Below are 16,473 nucleotides of genomic sequence, written 5' to 3'. Positions count from 1 at the left end.
TTATGCGTGGCATGCATATCTGCCTGCTGAATACCCAGACATGCACACATTATAAACACATAAAACTCAGCAGAAGGTTGGAAAAGTCTGTCAAAGGAGCTTAGCTCTCCTGAGTGAGACCAAAGCAACTCAAGCCTTTCTTCTTTACTAATGGTGACAAATACAGGTGAGGCAACACAGCGCTCAAGTTAGCAAGCATATGATAAATACAGGACACTAAGCACCCTTCTGTACTGCACATCTTAGATGCCATGGGTGGTGGTGGTGGGGAAACAACTTAAAAAATAATAAAGAAAAGAAATCACAAGTGAGAAAATATTTATATCAAGAATCTGTTCAGTGAATCCATAAAACTTCTCTATAAAGAGAATGAAAGCACCTCAAAAAGACAAAAGCTTCATACAGATTTGGTTTATTTTATTGCCTGTGAAATCTGGTTGTGTTTAGAAGTCTCTCTCAGTACAAAAAGAGCCTCAAACTTGAGGCTTCAAATGATATTGTCTCTAATAAAATGATAGCATCATCTCTGTATGGCAGATTTATTCTCTTCCTACCCAACCAACATGCTGGCAATACACAGTACCTTTCTCTTGTCCACAGCTTTCTGAGGCAGTTGTGTTTGATTTTAATTTAAAGAGGTGAAGACTGAGCAGCACCAGCAGCTGAGTCTCAAGCTTGCTTTGTTCTGGGATTTTCCACACCACAGCTCCTAGTCCTGTTGGAACGTTCTCCTTTTCACCACCAAGGAGGGCTTCCAGAGCAGTATTAGTGACATCATCTGTTAAACAAACGAGATTTAATACAAATCAGATTTCATTAAAAGCTTCGATGATAGCAATGCAATGGAAATTTATTTACACGGGGTAACAAAACGCAGCAGAATAAGGTATCTGTGAAATTGCAAGTGTGGCATCTTCTCTCCATTAAGAACAGATAAGGAATGGTGGCCTTTCCTAGATAGCCCTCAGTGAAAGCAGCATTGAAGCTGCTAAGCTCCTTGGCAACTAGATGAGGTCAATCCAGAATGTTACCTCTGTCTAGCTAACACTAAATTTGTATTCCATTTCAACACAAGTTATTGGGTTTTGGGATACCAAAATGGTCATGGTGGCCACCTATAAATTGTCATGTACGGATTGTCCACTGCCATGAATCTTTATAAATACCAAGAGTATACCAACATAAGGGAGCTATCATGTGTCATATTGAAAGGAGGAAAAGCCTAAATTTTAGAAATTAGTACCATTTTTGAAGGCAATTATCACAATTTCCTTTCTGAAAACAAACAATCAAAAGACAATGGACGGGGCCTTGATATTGTCTTATTTCATATTTCTTTTTAATACTGCAATGTACTTTGATCACAAGGGGAAACAACAGAAGCATTTGACTTTCTTGTTGATGTTCACAGCATGTTAATTTGAATTGGTATTTCCCATGCACAGAAAACTATAGAAATAAAATTATCATTACGGGGTATCTTCATGGAAAATATCACGCTGAAAGCTTTATGACTGAAAGCAATACAAGTTCCTTAATGAGTATCATTTACCTCAGTTTTCCTAGTGTCTCTAAACACCTTTAACTCCACCTTTCACAGCAGAGTGAAAAAAAGAAAAAAAGTACCAAGTGTTCCAGCTAAAAGTATTAAATCTTCTCTTCTGTTAGAGACTGACAAGGGAATTGAACAAGCCAAACAGATTTCAGCGATGTCTTAAGCAGACATGGCCATATGGGGTCTCCAAAGCAGAGAGCTGGCAGACACGTCACAGAACAGGTCAAACTCTTTGCCTTTTGGGCAAGAGAGCTGGAAGCCAGACAGAATTCCACATATGAGCTGTGCTAAAAGATGATGGATATAACTACTATCATGTACAATGTTCAAATCTTCACAAAAAATATATATTTCACATAAATTACATCAGGATTGCATCCAAGAGTATCAGTCCCAAATACATAATTTCAAAACCACTTCTCTTGCTGGGAAATCCTGCATTTCTCTCTAGGGGTTTATTCAAGGCAACACCATGTATTCTGTTTTTAGTGGTTTAAAACCATAATCCTTTATTTGTTCAATAAAGACAGGCATCTAGGTAGTGTTTAATGGAGAAAGGAAATCTGCACACTCATTTCCTTAGGGCCAAATTCACTGCTGTGATAGAATACTTTGAAAAGGATGAAAGTACAGCTAGGGCCAGATCATGGCAGAAGATCAAAGTGCTGAAACAGCTTAGTTGGCATATTTAAGTAGCACAAAACACTGGAAAAAAGGAATTCAATTTATATAGTAACAAAGCTCCTCAGGCCAAGCACCTCTATTTTTTTATGATGCAGATATGTCTCACTTTACTGCATCTTCATCATCCTTTTTGAGTTGCCCTATTCTTAAATATTCCAATCTTGTTACTCCACATAAAAAATTTTGCTGTTTTATTCTGGCCTTCAGTTAGCAATCTGAATACATTTGAATAAAAGGGAAAGAGAAGGTTTCCCCATATTGATATGCAATATAGAAACACCTAAGACAAAGCAAGAACTTCCTTGTGAAAGGCCAAAAGACAGCAATAAGGCCAATAAGATGATAACAAAACAGACCAATACCCACAAGACTCACATGGGAAAAAACCCCAGCAAACCACAGCTCCAAATTCCAAAGTTACCTGGGTAATTTTTCTACATTGAAAAACTTACATATTTTTAGAATATCTACTAATTCTGTACTACTAGTTCTTCTAAAAAGTAAGTTATTTAATCCTAAAAAGCTTATTGTTAAGATTAATTTTTTTTTAATTCTCTAGTAAACTTGGAAATAAAAATATCTTATTTTTGGCCAACTGTCCTCACTATATTTACAAGAGTAGTGTTCACAAAAGCTTTGAGAGAAGAATGAAACAGATATCTAGAATGTGGGTAAGTTACAGTCATAAGAGCAAATAAAAGAAGTAGCAGAGTAATTTGACAATATCTGCTTCTGAAAGTGGATGTTTCAGTAGCATAGCATATGAGTGAGATTAAAAAAGAAGATTAATTGGCAATAAGTCTCGCAAAAACTGAGGCAAATTTGAAACATTTAATTATGCCAGTCAGTACAAATTGTTAGAGTGCTATTCACAGCGAATTACCAGCAACCACTGGAAAACTACAACCTAATAATCCTTCAGTAATCTTCCTCTAGCTTCTTAAAAGCTATGGTAATACAAAAATAACTTAAAATAATTGGATACTTAATTTCTCATTTCCAGAAACTGCTAAACTAAATCTATTTCTAATGGTGAAGAGAAAGGATAAAGAGGGGAATCTATTACTGTGGAAATATATCTGTTAATCTACAAACAAACAGCATAAACTACTGCTGTTCAAATTCATTCAGAATATACCACACACACCAAAAGCCCCTCCAAGAACCAAAACTATTATAGAAATAATTTGACAGATGAGCTATGTTTGATACATTACTAATTTCACTCAGTGCAGTGAAATCACCAACATGCTCATATCCTGTAGTTATGGCAGCAGATGCTAAATAAACAAAGTTGATTCAGTTATGTTCTTTGTCATATTATGGCTCTCTAGACAAAATACAGTGTTATAAAAATGAAGGGTTTTCTCTGTTTATATGGAAATAACTAGCAAAACTTGTCAACATTTCCCAAATAGTTAGGAAAGGATGGAAGGTATTCGAGATTGCTCAGGTTTTTAATCACAAACTGCAATACACAGAATCTCTGGTCAAAGTTCTGTTTCTCACACTTTTACCTCCATCATTTCAGGCAGCATTGCATCTTGAAAGCAAGAGAAGTTTAAAGGTAAGAGAGTAAACACTGATGCCATCCTCCATCCTTTTCCTGAGATTCCCAAAATAGGCAAAACACTCAGGTTCTCAGAGATTTTAGCCAGATCTGTTAACACGGGACATCTTAGTCCACTTTAACTCCTAAACAGATTGAATTACTTACAGAGATCTACAAAAATAACTACTAAGGTGGACATTGTTTAGATTTCTTCTTGGAAATCAGAACAGCTGAGGACAATTCCTCTGACAGCTGGGGTAATGTTGTGTACAGTCCATATATGCAGGGTCTGTGGTCTATAAGGGGTGGGGATCTCAAAAGAAAACCTTGTTCTGTAGAAGGGTGGTACAAAACCTTCCTTCTGCCCAACACACCTCACACAGAAACAGGCAGGGTCCAAGTATAATCCCCAGAGCAGAAAAAAGAGCAATCATCCTTGACATATGGTAAGAGAAAAACAGTTTCCCTGAATGTTTTGGAAGCCCTTCCTATGTATTTTTACAGCTGATCCACATTTTGAAGACTTTTTGAAAACAAGGCCTTTTTGCTTTAAAATGACTAAGCATAAAACAATACTGACCCAAATAAAAGGCAATTTCTTTGGGAAAACAGTGCTGAACGCATCTGTGAGTTCTCTGCAGTAGTTGCTAGAAATTTAAGATGGCAAATGTTTTGTAATGAGAATATGTACATTACCACTGGCTTTTTGTCAGAAGTTATTCTAACTGACAGCTAGAGGAGTGGAGGGAAGGAGTTCCTTCATACAACCAAATGTTAAAGGATTAAAAAAGCATATTTCTTTCAAAAAACCTATGACATTTTCCTATGGTGCCTTATAATCTACTCTAAAGCTTTCTATCCATAATATTAATTTGATTTACAGCTTTTTAAGAGATTTATTTGTCAGGCATAAAAAAATACATTCAAGGAGACTGCATCTTCCCCTTCCTGCCCCTGCTCTTGGATTTCTGACTGTGACACCTTGGTACCAGATTCCCTGGGATTTCCAACAGACCAAAAACTTTATTTACACATAAATAAGTGGCACAGATGCACCATTCATGAACAACTTAACATTCTGACGGCCAGAACCTGTCAGCAAGAAACACTTATGCCCAAAATACATCCCTTGCTCTGTCCTTTACCCATTCAGTGTCTGCCTAGTACACAGTATTACAACCAGAAATGTGCTGCCTTCTGCTGTGGCTGCACCAAAAGCAGATTGGGAGGAAAGAAAAGAAAAAAAGAGACAATAAAAATATAAAGAAAAAAAAGAGATATTTAAAACAATCCCCTGAAAGCAAAGACAATCTAAAGAGAGGCTTCAATGTGAATGCATCATGCCCAAGGAAGAAATAGCACAGATCATGCCAGAGTCACCCCCTTTCAACACAAAGACTTTTCAGCAGGAAAATACTGTGGCATGACCTTTATAGACCACTCTACATACGAGCAAAATGCACTTGGAAAAATGTGCAACCACTTCTTTACATGGTGAACAAACCATGGTGGTTTGTTCACTATGTAAAGAAGTCTATTTTTTACATAGTGAACAAACTTAAAGGGCACAAAAAGACTTCAGAAAAAGAGCACATAAAAAACCTCTCTTCTTATTTTTAATACCAACTTTGAAATTAATACAGCTAAAATCCAACATGATAAGCAGCAAGTTCTTGGCTACAAATACATCTGTCATTACTACCAGGGAATACTGTTGAAAACTTTCCTGATCTGTTTTAAACTCTTGTTTTTATTGCAAAATACATCTTTGGTGGACAAACCACAGAACTTTTATTTGGATACTAGAAGCAATGACAGATATAGAAGTAGGCATTCACTTTCCTGCCTCCCTTATGTTACATGTTTCTGTTTTGGTATCCCCATGATAGGGAACCCTTTGGGATCATTTGAACTTCTGTCAGCAATGATGGACTACCAAAATTAGGTCAACAATTCAAATTTATTTCCATGTTATTCTTTTTGCCTTGCTGCAGATTACTAGGCCACAATTCCCAGATGGAGAGCCTACCAATGACTGAAACAGTGCTTTCAGAGGAATTGGTATCATTCCTGACACCTTGCTGCTTTAATTGGATTGTCAAGGCAAAGAAAAATCTTCCTATTCTTTCTTTTTTTCTCTGAAGTAAGGGGCAACAGGGATTCTTCAGCATGTGTTTCAGAGGATTCTGACTTGCTTCTACAGTTGATTTAAACCATAAAACACATTTAGAAAGTAAGCTAATTACAATGTTTACCCAGATTTTATATGACAAATACTGTGTGCAAACTGCAGGACAGGGTTGCTTTTGCATGCAGAATTAGGCAAATCTGTATTCTCTATGTTACATAGTGCTTATGTTTAATAGTCATACAAAAACTTTTTCAGTAATTAAGATGAAGGGGATGAAGTACAATTGGAGGGAAAGCTATCCACATGAAATTATGTCCTTGAAGCCTACCAATAATTAACTAATAAAGTAATGAATGGCATTCTGTATTCATTACATATCAAAATGCACTAAGGCTTTTAAAAAACACATTCAATGGGCTTTCAGTGGGCATGGCCAGAGACTGGTTCTAACTAAGAACCAGCCTTTTTATACTTTTTTAAAAAAGGATAAAAATAATCAGTCAACATAAAATGTTTTCTCCAACACAGATTTCTTTGCTCAAGGCTAAGACTGGTGACACCTTTCAGCCTGTTTACAAATGTTTGTGGGCTCTTTTGGCTTCCAGGTCTGTCAAAGGAGCCAACCTACTCCCTGGAAGCTCTGACATCCAAGACCCTTTCTCTCACACAAAATAAGCTTATGAACATGTTCCATACAGAAAAGTTGTCTTAGGCTACTCAGACATTACAAAGGAGACAATTCTTTTTGGTTAACATTCATTTTTATGTTACCATAGGATTTATACAAATGCAACAAAGATGGGAACACACACCAGAGTTTTATATAACCATCCATAAAGCATAATCTTAAAAAGTATAAAACTGAGGGGTCTAACACTTCAGTAGGAGCGTGTTGAGTGTATTAAGAGACTTGAAGGAATATTCTTTTCTTTATACACTCTTAAACACCAGTGAGTTTTGAGAACTTTCAAGAACAAAATAAATAATGTTCTTCAACACACTCTCTTTAGTCTTTTCTGCCTGATGAACAGATCCAGAGAGAATTTCCAGCCATGCACAGGCTTCAGCATTAGTTCTGTGTAAGTCTCATCCCCTGGCAGGACACCTCTTGCTCTGCCTGCGCTGCACCAGGAGGGAGCCCAGCTCTGTAGGCTCCCCACTGCAAAGGGACAAGAATTAATGTTGTGCCATTGCTCTGCTTTGCTGGCAATGCTTTGCTTCCAGATCAGTTTCAAGTTGATGAGTAACAATTTTTGTCCTCTGGACTTACCCAGCAACCAAAGTTATTTTGTCTTGCTGCTACCCAGCTTACTCACAGCCACAGGCTGGCGCAGTGAAGGTTTAGGAGACCATTTTTCTTCCCTACTCCCACACAGAGTGTCCAGTGGTGCTTTATCAAAGTGATGTAAGATCACCAACTCACTCTCTTCTTCAATATTTTAGATACTTGAGATTTTTCAGTTTTAAAGCCTGAACAAGGATTCCTGCCACTGGTAAAACAACTTCATGTATTTGCATTTTCCTTCACACAATGGAAAAGTAAAGGTTTCACCCTCCAAAAAGAACTCCTATTTGTACAATGGTGCTCCAGAGGGCCTAGTATATATAAAATGTAAGTCTAATGCAAGATTTATTAGGCTATTCAGGTCTTTTAGCTTCTCTCACACACAGCTTGTTTATTTGCTGTTTATTTGCTCAGCAGTTCATGCAGTATATAAACATGCATGACACTCATCTTACATTTATATGAGTACAAGCAAAAACATACAATGGCCTCATAAAGAAACAAATTAATCCCTAAATCTGAACAACCTGAAATCTCTTTCCTATATCTTAACGGAAAATCTTTTATGCAAATGCTATTCAATTATCAAACTTAACTTTAACATGATTAATTTTAAAATAACCAATTTTCACATCAGCATTTGTAATCAGTTTGAAAATTGCTAAATGTGGTCATTGCTACAAGTAATAGTATTCAATTTTAATTTCCTTGTGCACTTTAAGAAATCTGCACTGTGTCATAACAGTGATGCTTCATGGTATGTGTATTTTTTTTCAGTTTTTGACAAACTATCACAAAACTCTTCTTTGCAGCTCTGTGGTAGTCCTTCCCTCTATAAGCCAGATCCTTAAAGCTGCAAGAAATCTTAAAATATGTTTTTCAATAAGGGAAGATTTGAAATTAGTACATTTCAAATTTCAACCCAAATGAAAGCCAAGTGCTGTGCCAAGGATCTTTGCCAGCTGGAATTTGGTATCATGTGAAAAACTGGAACAGTGTAAGCTTTTGCTTTACAGTGTTACAAAGATCTCATAGGATCACAGTCTTTCCTTTAATTTTTTTCATTCATTTGAAACAAATTCCTGGCTTTAGGGGATGGTCTGTATACAGACACTTGTAATGCGATGATTTTTGGGAATTCAGTTTAAAAAAGGCAGATCAGTATATAAACAGATCAAATAGCTGTAAATCTAAAATATATAGAACAGCATAAAACTATCTGTCAGGAGGGGGGAGATAGGACATCAAAGACTCATTACAGAGATATTCCACCATAGTGCCACTATTTCTATATGTGTATTCCTAAGGACAGACTTGTATGTATGAACACAAGAAGCCATATTAAAGGCTAAAAGGAACATCAGGCTGAAAGAAATTTCATTTTCAAATTTCAGTACCAGCTTTTCCTATTACTCTTTTTGTTTTTCAAACAGAGGCCTCTTAATTTTGAATCAGTGTTGCAGGATCAACTGGAATATGCTCTAAAATCCAGAAAGGTCTTCAGACAAGTTATCAACCCTCCACCCCCATTCTAGAAACCTCAAAAATCTATTTTTCACCCTATGACAAATTAACTATTATTCTACTTAAACTCTCTTGCCTTGAAATTCTTCATATAAAGGTGGTAATTTGTTTCATGGGTCAAAATCAAAGTCACAGGTGTCTTGGACTCTGTACCAAGGTCTCTGAGCCCCCTGGCAGGGGCTTGAGCCATCCAGGACAGCCAGAGGATGTCCTGGGATCCGACATCTCCTCTTTGTCCCTTAACACGAATATCCTCATCCCCTTTTTTATTACCAACACACAGCGCCTGTCATAAGATTAATAAAGCAAGAAACAAAGGAAATCATTTACACCGAATCTGCAGCTTCACTGAACTCCTCACCCAAGAGTGAGTGAGCAGGTCATTGCTGGTGCTGCTCCCTTGCAGGCAGCGTGTGCCAAGGGAGGAGGTTTACACCAGGTCACCCAGTGACTCAGCAGCAAGCTCTGGAGAAGGATTGGGGCAGCCCAGCCCTGTGCCCAGCCTCAGCAGCAAACCTGAGCACCCAGACCCGACAGCATCCATCAGCTCTGCTCAGGCACCAACTCAGTGACCTCAGCTTTGCAGCCTACCAGCAGTAATGCCTCAGTTCCAACAGCAAAGTTAAAATACTTGTGTTTTCTCTGTAAAGCACACAGCTGCTGTGCTCACAATACAGATTTCAGAATAATAATCAAAATGACATGAGCTTGTACGCCTGCAAATTCTGCGCTCTCTTGCAGATTTTGACAAAGACTTACCATTTAATAAGTATCAGAATCCAGATAGCCTATTATTCCACCTACTCAAAAATGGGATATTTTTCTGTTCAGAAACAGCAAGTTAAAGTGATCTGCAGGAGATGGTAAAAGTTTCCTTCTCCCAGAAACCTCAGCAAGTTCAATTAAACAATGACAAGCGTAACAGCTTGAAACAGGCACTGTTTGATACAAAGACATCACTATCTTTCAGTAAAGGACCTCACGCTAGTTTTACATGAACAAAGAGCTGCTTCTAATTAAAATCATAGTAGCGGGGGATGGGAGGAAAAAAAGCAACCCAAATACTCTCCATGTACTTGCCTTTATGGAACAATTACCCAGCAACAAAGTGACATCCTTCTCCAGCCATTTTGCCAAAAAGCACTGTAAGGGAGTGCTGTAATGTGTGAGCATGATGGCTGCTAAATTCTACTTCTCTGCTAATTCCAGTCCAGCTATTTACCCAGCTGAATCCTCACTGTGTGGTCTCTACTGTGAAGATTTCATATCCGATAATGGCACAGTTCGCAACATACATATTTTACAGCTATTATTGAAAAGGAATGCCTACTTTCAGTCAAGAAGTATTTAGATATATCTCATACCACAAAGATGCAAAGAAATAGTGTGATTTCTTAAACTAGGCAACCAATATATGCTTATAAGTGCAATTTATCTACCATAGATTTTTCAGTCCCTAAGACTGAATACTACCTGTCTCAGTTACTCCTATGCACAGAAACAGCAAAGGCTTTTGGCATTCTCAGATCAAAACATTCAGCGCTTCACTAGTAGCACCAAAGCCACACCTCACATGTATAAAGGAAAGCCCGACTATTGATACCAAAACTGCAAACTCAATGTAAGTTTCTTTTAACATACTAGATTATTTTCTTCCTCTGCTCCATCTTCCCATTCTACAGAGAATGAACTCTCTTTGTCCTGATGGAACAATATCTCACCACTTCTTCCTATCCTCCTCATCTCATTTTTGTTTGCCAGGAGTACTAAATAAGTTTTCTTCTAGAGACGTTCTGGTTGACATATATCTAAATAAAGTCAGAACAGGTCTTCCTAGCTCAGAATAAGCTGGTCTTTAAAGGTGGCCCCTTGTGTTTCAGACATAATTAAGAGGCTGTTATGCCCAAAACCTTGTGTAACTCTTCTGCTGACATCAGCTGGATTTAACAAAGGCTAGGTGAGTGCCCCTGCCTGCAGACATTGCCTTGCCAGTATAAAGAGTCAATGATCTCTTGAGGAGTAAACATCTACAATCAGAATCAGGAAAAATATATTGGAGCAATTCTTGTCATCATTGAACAGAAAGACAGGAAACTACTGTATTTTGACAGAGTTTTGCCTTCACTACTGCATCATGAAGTTCTGCTTCTAGCCTTCTCAGCAAGAGCTGAAAATACCAGCTGTGAAAATCTTCGCTGTGTCCTAAAAATCTGGCTGCCACGGCCTTCTCAAGAAACATTAGAGAAACTAATCTAGTTCCCCTAAGTAAATTAAAGGTAGAAACACATCTCCCAAAGCCTGGTGTCTGAAATCCTTTTTCCTTCCTCTCCTCACACATTTTTCTCCTGTATATATATATAAATTCACATACACACAGCAATACATATGCTGTACACCAAAACAGAATGCTGTCATTAAATGACATAGCCAGAAATGGCTACAGATTTGGCAAGAGAAGTTCATTTCTGGGATGCATAACAGCCTGGTCTGAGCCTCAGATGCAGCAACTCCACCAAGCATTAGCTGGTGCTCACTAAGGTGAGGAAGAACTTGAGCTGGAATGTGCATTATCCTGATAAAACATCCATTTTCCACAGCAGTGACACGGGGAGGAAGCAGCCTGAGGGGCTTTGGGCACAGGAAACATACCCTGGGAGGGCGGGGTTTTCTGTGTTTGTCACCTTCCTGCAGCACTTCAGAGATCTGTTCACACAAACCTGCAAAATGCCCACCTTTCAAGAACACGAGTAGGGAGACCAGGAACAGACACAAAACTGCTTCCAGCTCTCCCACAAGGGAGTTCTCATTATTGTGACATATGCTGAGCTTAAAATCCTTGCTGTGCTGACTGCACTAACACAGCTCAGCTTGTTTCACTTTGCCAGCTCATAAAGTTCAAACTCAGCATCCCTAACTGCAGCCCTGTGCTGTTCTGACATTTCCACACCTGTGCAGTTCCAAGAGAAATTTGCTTCAAACTTGTTTGCTCCATAACAAGCTAATTTTGGCATTAATATTCTAATATTATGTTAGGAAATATCAAGTGAAATTCTTTGCAATAGCAATGTACTGTACCAAGTATTTTTTATTTGCAATTCAGTTAAGACAATTTATGTCATACAAAGTTATCTGCAATACTATCACCTCATTTGTTATTTCTGACAGTTAAAAAAATAATCTATTTTTCACTTTTTGTATAATATCACCTTTAATGAGAAGCCTAAAATAACCATAGAATCATAAAGCACTTAGGGTTGGAAGGGACCTGAGAGATCATCTTGGTCTAACCCTCCTGTCATGGGCAGGGACACCTCTCACTAGACCAAGCTGCTCAAAAAATTGTGCACTTACTTACTAACTCTAACTTATATACTGAACAGAAATATTTTAAAAAGCTTCTTTGTCCAGTTTCAGGTTTGTTTTTTGGGGGTTTCTTTCTTTGGTTTTCCCACACCAGATAAATAATTTGGCTTTATACCACTCTCTTTTTACTGTGTATTTAAATAAACACCTCCCAGTAAATAAAGTTTCAGATGAAACAGACTGCTGCTGGAGTCAGCAAAGATATGTTAGAAAAAGAGAAATAACATATGCATGCTACTACATCAAAGTATCCATATTTATTAGGCACAATGGAACAGTAAAGGCAAGGAAAGTGCAACCATCAGCAGAAGTGCATGCTTCTGATAAAATATATTGAAGAAGCCACGTAAAAGCTGGCTTATATTTAGTCCTTATCTACACAGCAGTAATTTATATATCTTTATATATACAAAGATATATATATTTAAATGTATACATACACACATCCAAGATTTTTCTTTTACCAACATGGCAGTACTTACACATTTTCTCTCTAAAACATTATTAATAACACGTCACTTAGAAGTCCTTTAGGGGGTTAAAATGGGAAGATGTATACTTTGAACTTTTATTTCTGGCACAGATTTCCTTTGTTGCAAGGCAGGCACACAGTCTGAATGCTGTGGACATTACCATTTATGTAGTGCTGTCCTAATTACCCCTCTCTGCCTACGCTCCAAAGGTCACAGTGCTGGGTTTGCTCTTTTTGGTTCAGCACAGCCCAAAGGCTTCTAAGGAAGCTGTTCACTAGGTTGCATGCATCCATTATGATTTAAAATCCAACAGACACTGCAGTTCTTCATTTCCACACATATCACTTTAGGCAAACCTGCACTAAATTTATTCTATCATGTGGCAAACATTCACCTTTTTTTAAATCCTTGTGGGATTCCTCACAATACTCTTTAACTAATGCAATTTGTTTGCTGAAGGCACAGCAGCTGCTGTAAAACAAACAAAATTCAATTAAACTTTATACTAAAATATTCCTAAGTATGAAATGCCACTGTAATTCAGATTTGATGAGTTCAAATCTAGTTTCAGAGCACTGAATACCTAACACAAAGGAGAAATAGTTTTTTTAATTTAACAAAGTAACTTGAATGAGCTTTATTAGATATGATATGTGTGAGATAGCCATCTAATTATCATCAATTTTTACATACCAACCCTAGCCATAGCATTTGGGGAAAAAATAAAATTAACCTATAAGGTGATTGATGCTTGGTACTACTGGTGCTATTTCACCCAGAGGGTTACAGAAAGTAAATTATCACCTTATTCCACGAGATCCTCCATCTGCAGTACAGCAATAGGATAAATTATCCCTTCCCATTTGGTTTTGATGTTTATAAAATATTACTTGGTACAGATACAAGCAAGCCATCAGCATGTTTGCAGAGGGAGGAAAATGATTTACACAGACACAGCTAGATCCTCCAATGCATACACTACTTGTTACTCTAAGCTCCATGAAACTTTGCAACTATATTTGGAAATTTTAGAGCAATCTGCTTTAATTCAACAGGCTAGAGGCATGAAATAAAATGGAAGTCCCCTAAAACTGCTCTTTAGGATTGCATTAAACCTGAAGAATATCTCCAATTATTTCTTTAAAGAAACAGATGCATTGAAAACTTTCCAAGTACTATTTACATAATCCCAATAACAAATTGTTGAAATTGAAAAAATGATGATTGAACATTTAGAACTGAGGTCTTTATTCAGAACCAGCTCCACAGATTTCTAAGATACAAAAAGACAACTGATGTATCAGTAACATGAATGTGTAAACCAAAAAAAAAAAATTCTATTACAGCACAAAATGAATCTTTACAAAACATACTATAAATATAGCCTTTTGAAATAATTAATGGTCTCCAAAATGAGGCAAGGATTAAAACATCATGAGCAAGTGATTTTTTTTAACAACAAACATGAGCAGATAGAACAACTTTTATTCAAGTCAGATCTTGTCTAATCTACAAAAGCAGGATAACAAGTTATAAAACAGCTGGCTCCTGCTAATTGCTATTTCTAGATTTATTGGATTTTGGCCTAATTAAGAAATTTAATTAAAATCCGATCTGCAGCACAGATGATAGCTGTATTAAGCACAGCAGCTTGCTGCCTTTGTTGGATCATTAGCGCCTCTCGGTGAGTGTCACTGCAGGGCACAGCCCTGGGCAAACACCCTGGGCCTCAGCCCCGTGCCCAGGGAGCACCCCCAATGCCTTCCCAACCCAGAAACCACCACCACTGCTCACAGCATCACACACAACAGGCCACTGCCTAGAGAATTCAGGTGACTGCAAACCCACAAACACATCAAGCAAAGGCATTAAATGTTTTTCATGAGTCCTGACACCAGGTTCCCCCTTTCTCATCTGACTGCCAGTAGGGGCAGAGACAAAAATCTGAAACCCCCTTTAAAAAAAGCCAAAATGAAGCCATGCATCAGTATTCCTAGACTTCAGAGAAGTGCTTGACACTGTCATATCAGAGCATTCTGCTGGAGAAACAGGCTGCTCCTGGCTTGGGTGGGTGCACTGGAATAGCTGTCTGGGCCCAGACTGGGGTGGTGAATGGAGCTACACCCGAGCTCTTGGTGTTCCCCAGGACTCAGTACTGGGGCCAGCCCTGTTTAATCTTTATCAACAATCTCGACAAGATCACGTGCACCCTCAGTCACTCCACAAAGGACACTAAATTGGGCAGGAGTGTTGATCTGCTGGAGGGCAGGAGGGCTCTGCAGAGGGATCTGCACAGCCTGGAGGCCAGAGGTAGAAGGTTCAACAAGGCCAAGTGCTGGATGCTGTGCTTGGGTCACAACAACCCCAGGCAGTTCCACAGGCTGGGGCAGAGTGGCTGGAAAGCAGACTGGTGGAAAAGGACCTGGGGGCCCTGGTGACAGTGACTGAATGTGAGCCAGAGTGTGTCCAGGTGGCCAAGAAGGCCAATGGCACCTGGCTTGGATCAAAAACACAGCAGAACCAGGGCAGTGATTGTCACTCTGGCACTGCTAAGGTCATATCTCGAGTTCTGTGCTCAGTTCTGGGCCACTCAAAACAAGAAAGACACTGAGGTGCTGGAGAGTGTGCAGAGAAGGGAAACAGAGCTGGTGAATGGTCTGGAGCACAAGTCTCACGAGCAGCATTGAAGGAGCTGAGGGTGTTTCATCTGGAGAACAGGAGGCTCAGAGAGAGACCTTATCACTCTCTACAATTACCTGAAAGAAGGTTATATCCAGGTGAGGATCGGTTTCTTCTCCCAGGTAACCAGTGACAGGATAAGAGAAAATGGCCTCAAGTTGGAAATGGCCAGGGGAAATTTACATAGAAAAAATTTCTTCACTGAAAGGGTTGTAAAGCATTGGAACAGGTTACCCAGAGAAGTGGTGAAGTCACTATCGCTGGAAGCACTGCAAAGATGAATAGGTGTGGCACTTAAGGACATGGTTTAGCAGTGGACTTGGTGGTGCTGGATCCACAGTTGGTCTCAGTGACCTTAAAGGCCATTTTCAACCTAAACAAGTCTGTAATTCTATCTATATATAATGTTCTGTATCACTTCAAACCATGGTGCATGGTGTGTAATAAAACACTTTATCTGAAAAAAAAAAATCAGTATTAAAAATGAATGAGCTTGAAACACCAAAGCCTAGAATTATGTCTAGAAGAGTTCAACAGAGAAGCTCCAAGAAGGGATTCTATGTTACCACATCCTTCCCAAACTATGTAGAAGGTCCCAAGTAGCACCACAGTGGGCTGGCCCTGGCTAGATACCAGACACACACACTATCACCATCATTCACTATCACTCCCCTCCACAAGTCAACAGGGAAGAGAAAACATACTGACTGAGACAGGAGATGAAATATGAGCAGGGAGAGATAACTCACTGAGTGCCATCACAGAACAGACTCACCTTGGAATATTAACTGAATTTTCGCTAACAAAATCAAACCAAGACAATGAGAAGTAAAATAAATCTTAAGAACAGCTTCTTCCTCCTCCCCCCTCCCTCCTTTCCAGCTCTACCTCCTCCCTTCAGTGGTGCAGGGAGACATAAATGCCTTTAAGAGCTTAACAAGATACTGTGCATCTATCTCAAAAAGGAGACAAAATGCAAACAGGCAGGTATATTCAATATGAGGTATATTCAAGAACAAACCTCATACGTGAGGTGATTCCCTTCATTACCTTCGGTCTCAAGTACTGCACCCAATTTTGTGCAGAAATAGGCCAATTAAGGTATCTAGAGAGAGGCCACAAGAAACAACCTAAACTGCATGGCTGAAAATAACTGGAATTGTTAACCTTGAATAAAAGAAGAGAGTGAAGGGTTAAGAGTCTTCATATCTGTAGAAGGCTGTAACC

The 16,473-nt window shown here is 38.6% G+C and overlaps 1 protein-coding gene across 1 annotated transcript in view; it reads right to left on the bottom strand.

Annotated features, from left to right (window-relative positions):
* The window catches only part of JAKMIP1 (janus kinase and microtubule interacting protein 1), a 142,330-nt gene that overhangs the window by 89,293 nt on the left and 36,564 nt on the right, over positions 1-16,473 (bottom strand). The window contains exon 3 of the mRNA XM_058802913.1: positions 584-778. The gene's annotated coding sequence lies outside the window, so the exon portion shown is untranslated. The remainder of the gene's footprint in view (positions 1-583; positions 779-16,473) is intronic.

This window comes from Ammospiza caudacuta, chromosome 4, assembly GCF_027887145.1.
Source record: "Ammospiza caudacuta isolate bAmmCau1 chromosome 4, bAmmCau1.pri, whole genome shotgun sequence".
NCBI lineage: Eukaryota > Metazoa > Chordata > Aves > Passeriformes > Passerellidae > Ammospiza > Ammospiza caudacuta.
The sequence above is the reverse complement of the archived record's forward strand: the minus strand, read 5'-3'. Positions and strand labels throughout refer to the sequence as shown.